This window comes from Manduca sexta, chromosome 12 (genome assembly GCF_014839805.1).
Source record: "Manduca sexta isolate Smith_Timp_Sample1 chromosome 12, JHU_Msex_v1.0, whole genome shotgun sequence".
Lineage (NCBI taxonomy): Eukaryota > Metazoa > Arthropoda > Insecta > Lepidoptera > Sphingidae > Manduca > Manduca sexta.
The window spans coordinates 669,642-683,432 of record NC_051126.1 but is presented as its reverse complement, the minus strand read 5'-3'; the positions used below and the strand labels follow the sequence as shown (position 1 = coordinate 683,432).

General features: G+C 41.8%; 1 long non-coding RNA gene across 1 annotated transcript; it reads left to right on the top strand.

Annotated features, from left to right (window-relative positions):
- The first annotated feature begins 6,599 nt into the window (after positions 1–6,599).
- On the top strand, positions 6,600–10,053 carry LOC115451463. The gene is made up of 3 exons (XR_003939370.2): positions 6,600–7,616; positions 8,134–8,264; positions 9,060–10,053. It is a non-coding gene; the product is annotated as an uncharacterized LOC115451463 (long non-coding RNA).
- Positions 10,054–13,791: the final 3,738 nt, after the last annotated feature.

The following is a 13,791-nucleotide window of genomic DNA, read 5'->3' as shown; positions in this document are numbered from 1 at the left end:
CAATAATAAAAATCTAATGGTATAAATATTCAAAAGCATTCGTGCTGCTCCATCTATCAAAGGCTACATAACATGCTATTTAAGAGTTAATCTAAATGCCCTTTAATATATACATTGTACTAGAATTAGCAACATGTGCTGCACAGCATCATTCCAATACAACTCGCACTTTTATAATTATCGAAAATTTATACAAAATTCAGAAGATAGCATATGATAAAATTAACTAAACTATAGGGTTATACTTATATCCATCAAACAAACTACAACATCATTATCTTGGTACTCAAACGCAGGTACTCAGCCCCGTGATTTTGTTCTTAAACCTTAACCTCTCGACAGTCACTGCGCATGGAAGCTGTCCCAAACTCCCATCTAATAACGCGCGACTGTGTGATGACGCATTTGTTTTATAACCATGCCTAAAATTGTCTAATCCGCAACTTGTCAATTAGGATGAGGTGTAAGACGCTGAGGCGAGCGAAAACCCGCTTCGATCCGTGCCGTAAACAGCGACACAGTTCCTCGTGACTCGCCTGACTCGCACCCGAGTGCTGACTCGGCTCGACACCGTTTCGCGCCGCGTCGCACCAGCCCGGCATGTGAGTCCGTGGCGCAAATAGATAATATTATATTATTATTCATAATACATAATGTTTCCGTCGCTGAAGATGAAATCTAAAAATCTTTTATATTACAGTTCGCCAGGACTACAAGAAGTCCCGATTTTGAAGGTATATCGAATTATTAAGAACTATTGGATTTGGTGACAAAAATTGTAAAATTAGGGTTAGGTACAAGATCTAATCACCTTGAATGATTAACCCCAGATAACCCCTAATTAGATATTTCACGTGTGTTGCGCTATAGTTAATTATCGTTTGTTGTTGTTTTGGTGGCGCGGCACCGCACTGCTGCGCCGCTACGCTACGATTCGTTCCAGCGAGAAGTTCGTCACACGCGCGGGGCTCGTTACGCGGCACCTTCGACCAATAATATTTACTTCTAGATATCAACACTCCGCTGACATGCCGCTACATTTTGTCAAGCTGAATAACAATATTTACACAGGCATTTGACACACTTCTTCACTCTGGCACATAATAGAGCACAATAAACAAGCAGTTTGTTTTGTTCGTATGTGGTTAGTGATCATCGTTCATGACACCCTTAATGCTGGTGGAAACGTAACACTCATGCCACTGCAGTCAAACCTGTCTAGAATATTCCCGAAGGAGCTCCAAGTTGACCAGCTGTACGGCAGTATATCTGTCACTTGATGTGATGGGAATTAAGCTAATCAATACAGCTACATGGACTTGGATTTATAACTGAAACAGATTCTTATATATATTTCCATCAAGCAGTCGACTCCCTTGACAGGAACATGCTGCTAACGAAGTATCCATTTATGTCAACAGATATATAATGTCAGAAAAACAATACGTTGGCACTACAATATGGTGACCACTGAGAAGCTCATGGTAACTAGAATGCAACAGTGTCGCGACCAACGACAGATGTTACGTACCGTGACGATCGTTATACACTTCAGCAATGAGAGAAAGTTTAAAAAAATCCATATTGAATGACGAGTTAGTTGTAATCATTTCCAGTTGATTTGGCGGAACGATGTCGTCACGGCTGGCACGGGCGTGGTGCCCCGCCGCCCTGCAGAAGTAAGCGAAGCGCATAATATGAGTGACGGCGCGGGCACCTATTTAAAGACTCAATTACCTCGCCAAACCATTTATCTGTTAACAGAAGGGAGGCTGCAGCTGTGTTCTGCGGTTATTGGCTAGGTAGTATAATCGTACTTATGTATTTACATGGACATTTCACCGGTTTTTCGCTGCAGGCTGCTAAGACAAACGGTGATGGGAGTTGTACTAATAACTAAGAACGTTTAGGAACAGTATCGACACGTACTGATATTCGTTAACTCGCCTGAGACATTGGGAATGGTGTTAGTGTGTTGCATGAAATTCAATGTGTGAGCGAGATCAGTGGCGTAACAAAGTCGGGGCGGGGAGCGCGGCCCGCCTCAGGTGGCATTTTTAGGGAGGTGGCAAAATAACAAAAAAAACTTATTTTTTTTACTTTTCTGGCTTGGAGGGACGCACGTGACCCTTATTACTTCAAATGCATTTTATTTTGCTCTCGCTCGCTGTCCTGGTGCAGCTAATTTTGGTTTCGCCCCGGGCGATACACTGCGCCACCGAGCGAGATGAATAAAGAAGAGTGGATGACAGATGCAGCTTGGACTTAAATAAAACAAAAACATAAAACAAGACATTTACAGTGAGAAACTATATATTAATTACGAACCAATGCCACATATGTACATATTATGTAATATGTATAACGCTTAACAAATTCGGCCCAATATTTATCGTCATAACCTCAACGCTGGCTGGCATATCGTCTCATGGTGACCCCAGCCACAAACATTCTCGCCCAGGCGCCTTTGAGACCGGACGACAATAGTAATTGCACTTTCGCTGCAAAATAAGTAATTATATCAGTGAGCTATAATAATTTTAACCCACATATGTACCTACGCTTGGCCAGAACTATCGTTTATGTTTCGGTATAAATTTGTCACGTATAATATCCTTACAGCGCAAAGACAGATCTCCTGCTGGAGGGCCCGGGGTTCTTCCTCACAACAGTTGGTCGCGGTGCCGCGTCCCTCCATTACACAAGTCACGCCTCGCGCCGCGCCGCTGTTACACATCGTTAGACAACATGTTTAGTTGTAATGACAGTAATACTATAAGCACTCAGTAGTGTGTTGTGTACCTACTATGTACCGTGTACACTCGCGCGACACGCTCACGTCTCGCTACTCAATCATAGCTTATCTGCAGCGGATCTGCGTGACACTTGCAATTGAAAAATGATAGCTTGTTAAGTACAGGCTATTGCTACAAACCTAACAATACGAAAATGTACAGTTAATTGAAATAGGAATAAGTATTATGCCTGAGACAAATCTAAGCAATATAGGTATAATAAGTACCGAGTAACAAGGGCTCAAATCTGACGAATATTATTAGGGAGGAAGGATTAGGTAAGAACTGCAAAAAAAAAATCTACGGCTTGAACGATTCATCTTCTTCTCCTCTTCCGTCCCTCTTCTTTCATTATCCGGTGCCAAGTGCCAAAAAGTAGTAAACAAAGCCGTGCAAGCAAAGCACCTGCTCTGCTGATGTTTTTTCTATGATAATTCAGAAATTTCCAAAACTTACCGACATGACGAATAAGAAGCGGGTGTGACTCAAAGTCTTCATTTATTAACTTACGATGGATTATAAACGGATTTATGAATGTGTAATTAAGGCGAAACATGTTTTCGTTGTACTCTCATAAAGAATATAATGGGTGTATAAACATGTATCACGAGCACGCGTCGACAGATGTATTGTCAAGGAGCAAGTCAGGTGACAGATTGTACCTACAAAGAAACATATCTGCATCATTAGGTAACGAATTTTATAACATTGCAGTACTGCTAACGCTGAGTCAACTGTGCAACGAGAGGCTGCGGATTTGATTGATCACACCACGGTCTGAAACAAGTGTTCGTGATATCAGAAAAGCACCTTCTAGGTCGGTAGACACACCTGAGGGCAGTTGTCCTGCCATCTGCTTCATTCAGGAAGTTCTGGGTGGTCAGTGGTGAGTGGCACCCAGTTCCCTTTTAATGATCGTTATATTTCCCATGTATGTGGTCGTCGCCTTGGAACTGATGCGTCGAGGCAGTAGGTACCGCAGGCTGTGGCGCTGGCGCACGCGCAGTGCGCATGGCCCGTACACAATCACTTTAACAAGTCATTAGCGGCAGGGCACGCGCCGCTGAACGGAAACAGTCACGGCACTTAATACGTGTTATAATACTGTACATACTTGTATGTGACAAGTTGAAATAGTTCCGGCGCAGCACAGGACATGCGCAGTGCCGGAAGAGCGGGCACACGCACCTGCTACAACAAAAAATGATAAGTAAGGAATATTATTAATATTATTTTGTTTTGTAGTGTAAGGAGACTGACGGTTAGCAGTTCACCCACCGAATGGGATGTGACTATTAAAGCTCACACCTTTTAAGGGGAATCAAGTATACAAGATATAATAATATGTTGTAACAGGATGGCACCAGTTTAGAAAGAGCTCATTTCAAAATGAGATTACTTTTTTTAACGTCTTATCTGCATTATTGAAAGGTCTTTAATTCGATATGACTCGAAAAATCACATTTCGTCTGAGAAAGAGAAGGCGATAAATGTATATAATTCAATTTGATGAAATTGGAATACCTTAATACCAAATCTCCGTTGGCAAATTCTTTGTTTCGTAAGCTCAGTTTAGCGTACATAATTCCAAAGAGATATGAGATCGGAACCTGTGACCGGAGCGTTGTGGGCGACTCGTCGCGGCGCGCCCAGGTTCAAGGGCAGGCCGGTGACGCCACGCGGCCGCACCGCGCCGCCGCGCCGTGCCGCCATGCCGCGCTGTTATCTGCTGACTGCGGAGTATGTGCAGCGTGTGAGGGCGCGGGCGGCACGTGGCGGGCGCGTGCCAGCGCGCGCCTGGCCCGGAGCCGGCAGACTGCGCGACGCGACGCGACGCTCCGGGAGTCTGTAGGCTGGGCTGCGCCGGTGTGCGGTTAGCTACGCGAGTTTCGACACATTCTTTGTAGATGACATACAGTTACATCTTACACTCTAGTTTAGAAGATAGGTAATAAACATCAATATTTAATGTTAACCGAATCTTTGTAACTTGTTACTGACATACATGACGACGAAATTTTGTCGTATTAAATTTTAAAGGCCGAAATATCCATGCATATTAATTATTTTTACGTTTTTCTTTCAACTGCGAGAACTATTCACTAACTAGACGTGAATTTAAATTCTTTACTTGTCAATACTTGTTTAGTTACCCAGATTAAAGGTGAAACAAAATGTATGAAAAATGGACCTTAAGCTATAACCTTAACATATAATAAAAAGCGTTCCATTTGCACTCTTACACATTTTAACGTAACACATCTTCAAGTAACGTGTTCCAACGGCATAGATTTACCTCCTTATCATAATATTTAATATCATTGTACGCAATTAATAATGCAGTAAATATTTCGCACAATCGGTATTCCGGGCTCAGCCAATGTTTTACATAATATAGCGTGTTAATATAAAATTTTGATACAACAACGTATATATTATATAGTATAATATTTGCCTCACGATATCTGCAAAATTATCCATCTTTGTTAAATAAAAAAAAAAAACAATAAAATAAATGTTTGGGAAACAAGACATGATGTCAGTCAGTCACTATTATTCACTGACTATTGTTTTATTAGGTACTTGCAAACCGTCACGAGTCATTGTCAGTCATCGCGGTGGACCGAAAATTAATATTATGTACCGACCAGCGAGGACTAAGTCGCTGCTTCGTATGATAGTAGGACGATACAAGATGCTTTATGGTATTTTTAATATAAGTATCTTAATTTTTGTTCTGGCACGACTATATGATTTCATTGAATCTGCTGTTAATGAGGCGACTGTGACTGCGACTGTATGCCTACCAATTCTTGAACACGACACATCGGAACAAACCATTAATGAGAGTTTTTCTCTTTATAATGATAGCTATCCAGTCGCGAACAAGACACGATATCCGGTGCCCTGTCAATACCAATCCAAAGTAGACAGGTAGGAGGTCTTTTCCGGTGGTAGACCTCAGCCATTGTCATGATAAATATATTTTTTGGAGAAATACCATGCTTGCGAGAATACAAAATAAAACGGGGGTTAAGCATCTTAAAACAGAAAGATGTCCCTACAGATTTTAATTCACAACATGTGAAACAACAAACACGGCGCTTTGAAACATGAAACATGGAAATAATTATTTATTATTCTAATATTAATACAAGTTAAATAACTTACATCTATAAAAACTTTTTCGCAGCGGAAAGAATTTGTAATTACTTACCTATATTACAGGTTTTAAATGAAACATATCCTTGTTGAATTATGTATGCCTTGTTAATGGCGTACAAGAGGTGATATTCAATATATCGTATTATATTGATAGCAATGACATGAGTAGAACGAGCTCTCGACACAGAAGTATCGGATTCGATTCCAGTTCCCAGCGCACCTGACTACAGAATCACTTGTTCCTATTTGTTGTAGACCGCTCGTTTTAATGGTTAAGCATAGATAGAATACTTCGTACGTATGTGAAGTCTAGAGCATAGCGGCGAAAGTCCTATAAATCGTTAAGAAGGCCTAGAAGTGTGTCAACTTAACAATGGACCGATATTTTCATTATGTTTTATTTCTATCATGCGGAAAACCATTGTTAGATAATTTGTGAGCGGTAAAGTCCGCGGCGTTAATAATCTTAATCTTCCTGCTTCACTTGCTTGATAATATTTTTTCGAGTCAATATGCAAACCGCAAGTGAATGGTCATTATAAGTCTAGGTAAACGGTAAACCACAGACGGCACACCCGTCGAGCATAAAACTAAATGGCGCGGCCGCGGTGACGCGCGCGCGGGGCTCTGCGCCCGACGAGCTTCAACACAAGGCAGGCGTTACAGGTATACTATTGCTGCCATAAATATAGGTATAATATATAGTATTATACCGGATATGGATAAATAGGTATAAAACAAGCGCAGGTCTTTCTGATCGACGGAGTATACTCTCACATAAAGATTAGGAAAATGATTCAGTATACTAATTGAATAACAATATTAAATGTCTCAATATTGTATTGTGGTATCTTAAAATATTTTTTATGATGTTGAAATACGCGAAGCCTCGGTCCGGACGGACACCGCGCCGCGGGCGCACGTATTTTCCCCCTATCGGTCCCAGTGCGATAAGACGACTCGCATGTATCATTTGCGAAGAGCGTCAGTAAATGGGTTTTTCTATCATGCTTAATATAATAATTATGTATAGGTCAAAACAAGAAACTCTAACTGCTTGCTCTTTTGTAACCTGATTTGGTCGCGCTACATTCCTCAGATGGGTCATGGGGTTGAAGTAAGCAAGCGGCCAGTCATAAAAACTGTTGAATAAATGTTTTGCACCGACCACACATAGAAGTGAGAATCTATGCTTGTAGTAGTGATTTGTTCTGTTGTTCATACATTCTGATGGCCCAAATCCAATCCCTACCTACTAGGTCTTTTTCTCGTCGTGTTTATTTTTCAGAGAGTAAAGTCAATAGGTATATGTCATCGATACAAACGACGGAATCAATAACCTAATATTAAGTGACCCCGAACCGCGGTAGCCCAAAAAAGGCCTATAATACTGTCCTTCAACCACAGGCAGAAATGACTGATGCCTTAAGTTGGACGGCAGAAAAGACGAGAAGAACGCGCGAGTTTGCAGGCGCGGCATGTGCTTGCGTGATTACTTGAGTTTGATGGTTTGTGGTGGCATCAATAGCGCTGATATCACACGGCCGCAATGATTACCATGCATAATGTATGCAAATGCATGTAAATCGGCAGAGACGAGCGCGGTGAAGCGTCGCGTGCCCGCGCGGTGAGGCGGGTGATGCGGAGACTCGAGAGGTGAGATCTGTCGTTCGTCCTAGTTCCTGGCATTTGTCATGTTATATTACTAGACGCCCCACGTGGAATTTACTAATTAAATCTGGAATTTTTACGACTAATAAATCTTTTTCAAAACAAAAACAAGCTTCAAATTTCCATTACAGAGAACTATATTAACATATTTTATATCTGGTGTAACACATACTTCACCTCAATTAAGTATTTATTCATTGGTTTTTTCCGTATCGGCACGAAGTGATCGTCGACCTAAACGAGATCTGGCGAATACGTCTCCGCCAGTGGCCTGGGGTGACGCCGCAGGGGATGCAACACGATGCGGTCCACTCGGCGCCACGTAGGCTCGTATATACCTATGTATATAACCAAACACTATAGTGTGAGCTCAGTGTACCCCGCGATTGCTAACATTTTGATACATGACTTAGTTCACTGACTCATGATATCGTTTGGGTAACTTCAGACAGTGGCATGTAACATCTGTGTTAATATTCTTATTTCCATTGTCTTCGTAAAGGTTATCATTACCCGACAGCGAGCCCGAGCGCCGCACACCTCACGACACAATGCGTCACACACTGTCCTCGAGTGCGCTCCACAAGTACGCAGCCATCCTGCTATTGTTACAGTAATCTCAGCAAACAACATGTAATGTAAATTGTCGTAAATTATTAATTTCCAAGTTATATTTAATTATGAAGGCAGCTGTTATTATACTGGCTTATTATAAATATTTCCGTCACATGATGCGGTAGGGGCAGAGACTTCCGCCATATCGGGTACAAATTCCAATTCTGAATAATATTTACGTATGATTTCGAAGAGAAAATTACACAAAAGTTACCCGAATCGAGTTTAAGATCCAATTGCGAAAAACAGGAGATACTTTTACACCCTTACGAACGGAACTACGTGAAATAGACTCCGGCTTACTTAATATGACCATCAAGTTCCGCGCTAACTATCACCAACTCTATACCTGACACACGTCATAATATATTGGCAACGAATTAACAATAATAGGTATGTGTATATTATGGTGAACTTAAAATTCCTACGAAACTAAGGGATTGATTCAGTTAAGTCGGCAAGTTTATTAAATAAGTAATATGTAGGTGAAGCAACAGTCAGTTACGAAACTTGTAAAATTGTAAATATAACATGAGTTTTTTTTAAGTGATATTGGCCAAGCAGTGCCAGTCGCGCCAGTTGACAGTCGCGTGTTCGCGAACCCATAACATATGAGTAGCATAGGTTACACGTGGCAATTTATATCTTAACTTGATGTAGTGCCACAGTGGTCGCCTTGTGGACATGGAGCGATGCGGGCACTGCGAAACCTCTTAACATATTAGAGGCACGTGGGATCTTACGACATCATTATCAACTCAATAGGCTTGTACTATATGGTCTTAAATAAAAATAAACCATTTTTATGTACAGGTAATGTGCCTACAACGAACAAATAGAAGGACGTTCTCAGGACTCCTTCAGACTCTCATCGTCACTCCCGGACCCGAGCAGCAGCAAGCGAGATAGGGGCACCTTACCCTCGATGCGCAGGCAAGAAGGAACAGTATTGATATTTCCGAGTTACGAAAACAGGGAGTAGGTAGGTGAGTGTCGCGTGTGACGGTGCGGTCGCGTGGCGCGTGGCTGCGCGGGCGCAGATGAGCGCATGAGAGGCGCGGGCGGGGTGCGGGCGAGTCATGTGACTGCGGGACTGGTTGTCGCCTCAGAGCCGCGCCGCACACCGCGCCGCGCCGCGCCCCTGTCGCGTGCCCGCCGCTTGTAAACATGAGGCGCACAGAGCTCGCCTTTCAGAGCAGAGCAGACGGTCGCTATCAGTTAGTCTGTCCTCGCTTTAACAACACTTGAACAATATCGTTATTAATAGAGGAACCCTGATGCGACAATATCATCCTTGTTTACGATCCCGTATTAACTGTAAGCTGTGCTCCTCGATTCAAAGCAAACAACGCGACGTAAATGTAGAACTAATATGATTATATTTAATGTATCTACCTAGGCACATTGATTAAAATATTTCATTGGTTCCTATTTATATGTGGTTCAAATTGCGCGTCTCAATATAGTGCTTACAACGGCAGAGCTCAGAAAGTAACACATACCTAGGGGCGAATATTTTGCACGCTATCTGATGTTAATTCCTATCTCAGCTACTTTGAATTAAAATATACTTCAGAGCATTGTAATGCTAGGTTAAGCTTTGTTAATTAACTAGTGGTGGTAGGTCTCTCATATGTGAGAGTCCGCCTGGGTAGGTAACACCGCAACGTCTATTTCTGCCGCCAAGCAACAGTGTGTAGTCACTGTTGTGTTCCGATTTGAAGAACATTGTAACCAGTGTAAATACTAGACATAAAAGACTTAACTTCTCCGATCTCAGGATGGCGAGCGCAGTGGAATACCAAACAATACTTTGTAATTCAATATGTTGAAATGTGTTTCTATCGTTTATGGGCGGTTGTATCGCTTACCATCAGGCGAACGGCAAGCTCGTCTCGTCATTCAAAGAAACAAAAAAAATCCCTGGCCCCAATGTCCTCCTTTACAGTGTAGCTTCCCATCAGAATTATACAAAGCGGCGAGATGTATCCAGAAGAACTCTCACAAGTCTCATGTCGCACCTATAATTGTAATAGGTTGATTAATATCAATGCAATTTAACAGAGCCGCCTCGCGCTGACATCACGAGTGGTGCGCACTTTACTGTGAGCTGTTAATTATATCTAAAGTAAATTTGAATAATTACTGACTGCCTCGAAGCTGAGATCTTAGGTTCGATGCCTCGGTGGGAAAAGTGATATTGTAATCTGAAATTTGTGTCCCATATGGCGCTACGCTCGCTCCTGATCACATCGTGGTTCGGAATATACTCGGCGGAAGTGAGTCCTCGACTGCACTCTATACATGCACGGCGAAGTGACCCCTCTACACCTGGTAACAACTGGAATGTCGACTGACGAGAGATGATCACCCCTCGGCAGTCGACACGATTATGCCGGCGAGTTGGAACTGGATAAAAGACGTGTGTGTAAATAATAAGTGCTGGAACAAGAAGCTCCAATGTCAGTATACGCTTTACTGTTGTGTTTGTATACCTAGTGAGGGTTTGGAAGATCGAAAATATTGTTTTATTTGTTTTACAGTAAATGACAAATAATATTATTTGAGATGTGAAACCAAGAGCGGTGCGTGCAAAATGGTTTTATTTATAAAAAACATAAACAAAACATAACATTTCTCCTCTTTCGTTTAGAAAACTTAAAAAGTCGCGTTACATACTACTTCATTCTTTTATAATTAACAAAATATCAACTGAAAATGAATACAACGTCTAACTCTCATAAAACACGAAGTGTGCGAGCAGTTGCGCCCGCTGGAAGTGGCATCGGTTCTGTCGGTGATTGAACGGCACATGCGTGAGGAGATGTCGCAATCTCCGACGATGTAAGCTGTACAGAGTCTCGCACCCTTACCTCGCCACTTCCACTAGATACATCCTTACAAGATACGTCTTCGACTCTGTTACTAAGCGCGGGTGCAATAATATCCACATCCAGACCTGTTGTTCAACCAAGATTACACGTGTCTATTTTTAATACCCGCGGATGTAATTTGATCTACATGTCTACGCCACTCCATCGCACCGCCTACCTCTACTTAAGAGACTAGACCAGTTCTTATAATAATTTTTTTTCAGTCCAAGTGGACACTAACCCCGCCCTATAATCCCGAACCAACATCATCTTCCCGACGTAAACTGTTTGCTTATCGTACACCGTGGCCGCCACGTCGAGTCGCCATACGTTCAACCGAATAGGCAAACGCCGTCCTAGAAGCGCCAAGGCGGATGATACTTCTCTAGTCACATACTCACAATTTCTATTTTTGGTATTCTGTAACTGTACCACCCTATTATTTAAATTTTTTAAATCTTTTTTTTGGATATCTATACTGTGTTGTCCATGTTCATTGCCTAATGAGCTAACAACGAATATTTAGAACACTATTTGTGAGAACTGAGAAACCCATACAAAGTATATAAATAGCTAAAAATAATGATATCGTAATGTTATGCGTGTTAAAGGAGTCCGAAGCTGCGCGGCGCGGGTGGTTGCTTGTAGTTTGTATAGCTCCCTGTGAGTAACAGCTGCAGCACGACTTCAACTAAAGCGTACCAGACGCGGGTACATACGGTTCTGTTGAGAGAAATGAGATCAATTTTAAAGAATTTTATGTGCATTTTTTATTTTTAATACCTCGACAAACGGCTTTCTATGACACTGTTTAACTGATTCATCTCATCGACGATGAACCTAGCTTGATTATATCATACAGACACTAGTCTGTACTCTGGAATAAAGATTAGGAAGGGAGAGGATTTTTCGGCTTTCGATATACAACAACAAGCTGTCACTCCTAACCTATTTTTTTTTATAAAACTGTTGCTGCGGTCGAGTCGGCCGATTCATGCTATATTGAAAATATTTTAATATGTCTACGACACGGCTTCGTAACTTTTTAGATGCAGTGTTGCGCTGGCGCACTAGACGCTATTCACCAGCCAGATTACCGCGCAGCGCCGCGTCGCTAGTTCGTGGTCGCAAGCGTGGGTTTTCCTCGAGCTGCGCAGCGCCAAGCACGTACTGATATGCAAATTGCACTCACCACAGACAAAGTATACTGTATAAGTAACCAATATGTTGTCCTCATTACGATCACCCACGACGTTACATAATGCTCTATAACAATACATAACATTATTTATGTTAAAATTGTTTTCAATACGGAAACGAGGGAGAGAAATTAGTATAGGATATGGATATAAGCTCGGCTCATATAATGCTACAGATTAGTAAGCTCGATGAACAACGTTTACCATATACCTATATATGTCTTCGAGCTTACAGTCGTCTGTATAAGTACAATTAATTGTAGCCATTCGTAAGATGCGTTTTATAGAGATTCGTGTATTTAACTTGTCAATACATGCGATCTTACACAAAGATGTATTACGGCATCTGTCTGGAGCAGTTCGTCGAAAAATAAAATGTACTGCAAGCATAGCTGGGTCGCGATGAAGGAGTGATCCCTTCAATGATCGATGCACAAAATGACTACACGCTCGCTACAACACAAAACTCATCTTAATTCGAAATATGTGCCTTAAATGCCATGCGTAGGTTACAAACGTAGGATGTTAATTAAGAGATAAACTAAAATTAACATAGTTTCTCTAGTATTATATTTTATAAGTTATAATCCAAACACGCTGGCACGATTGATTCCGCTGATGGAGCGTGCCTTTGCGCAATTGATTAATATTTAAACTGTTCCTAAATAAAAGTTCCTTAACGCATTGGCACTAATGATCGATGTAATGGCAGCTTGTTACTAATGGTTTTATGTCATTATAGGTAATATTGTGATGTTTACGTTTAAACTTGAACGCAAAACGCTGACCCCTGACCCACGCCCACATGCCTACATAGTACATACTGTACACTGTACAGTCAACGTCATCAGGGAAAGTCCCAGTATTTGTTTTTTATGAGGAGTTTTTTCTAAGAAATGGGTATTGGTGCAGTCCAGGCCACATATCACCCGCGAGAGACGATGTTGATTCGTAGAAAGTCAGCGGCATCGGAACAGGTGGAGGCTTAACGTGCCTCTCACAGCAGTAGCAATAGCAGTAATCTGTAGGAAACTGTAGTTATTTGAAAGAATTTTGATAGAGGTTCGATGTTCGGGTCGGGCATCTACATCGCTTGGTTAGCTTGACGATGACGTGGTTAGAACAATAAGCTTAAAGTATCCCTACGATTGATGTGATTATAAAACAATATTAGAGCTCCTGATCTCCGTCAAGACAACCGCACACGACGCGGCTAAGAGTAGGTTTGCATATTAAACTACAGAGATAAAACTAAATTGCGTATTTTTTCAAACAGGCAATAGAATCCATAATATTATTATAAATCACTGCCACGCCAATAAATGCCTCACATTCGCACACGAGCCACTGACCACGAGCCGGTCGAGTGATGAGCCGCCAGAGGAGGGGGCCACAAAGGGAGGGGGCTCAGGTGTCTAGTGTGACCGACATAGTGTATACTTTAGCCGAATAATGTCGGTGCTAATATTTACA